This window comes from Portunus trituberculatus, chromosome 26 (genome assembly GCF_017591435.1).
Source record: "Portunus trituberculatus isolate SZX2019 chromosome 26, ASM1759143v1, whole genome shotgun sequence".
NCBI lineage: Eukaryota > Metazoa > Arthropoda > Malacostraca > Decapoda > Portunidae > Portunus > Portunus trituberculatus.
In genome coordinates this window covers 2,702,456-2,703,287 of record NC_059280.1, presented here as the reverse complement: position 1 = coordinate 2,703,287, position 832 = coordinate 2,702,456, and positions in this window count along the sequence as shown.

Here is an 832-nt window from a genome sequence, read left to right as displayed (position 1 = left end):
GAGAGAGAGAGAGAGAGACTTGTGATTTCTATACCTTCGCAGAAACATAATAGGTTCAGGTGTATGTGTGCATGTAATCAATACACAATATAATGGCGCAACATTAATTATAATCAGATAGTTTGCTGCGACAATCATTAGTGAAACTTTATTTGCCACATGTAGAATTGTTTGTAATTGTTAACGTCAAACATTACCCTAAGTGGCTCCGTGGGATGTGCGCCGCATTTCACACATTAAGAATCAACCTGCGCATGTGTGAAATCTTAGAAAATTTTAATGAAGTGCTCCCTTATGCTTGGAATGTGCGATATTCACGTTCATGTTTAATTCAGAAGTTATCGCACGCCGTTACGCTCGAGTCGTGTACCGCAGTGAAGCCTGCAGTGCCCCCCGCAAGCCGCCAACACTCACCCACTGCCGTGCTCTTGTTGAGGAGGATCACTAGGGTTTGGTGTGCATTGTTTCCTGCTAATAAGAGTGGAACAATGAGTCGAGATTGCTAGGCTTTGTGTCCCTCTGAACTTGAAAGCTTCTGTTGCTAGTCTACTTACTGCCTGAAGAAATGATAGCTTGCTGTAATATGAAAACCAACCGCTTCCCAAACACACGAATACACACACACACACACACACACACACACACACACACACACACACACACACACACACACACACACACACACACACACACACACACACACACACACACACACAGTTTTTAAGTACCGAGGATAGTTTCATAACGTCAAAAGAAAATGTTAAAGACTGAATATTTCCTTTACTTGTTTATTTACGTGCTTCTACTCTCTAGAGCATTGACCTGTTACCTA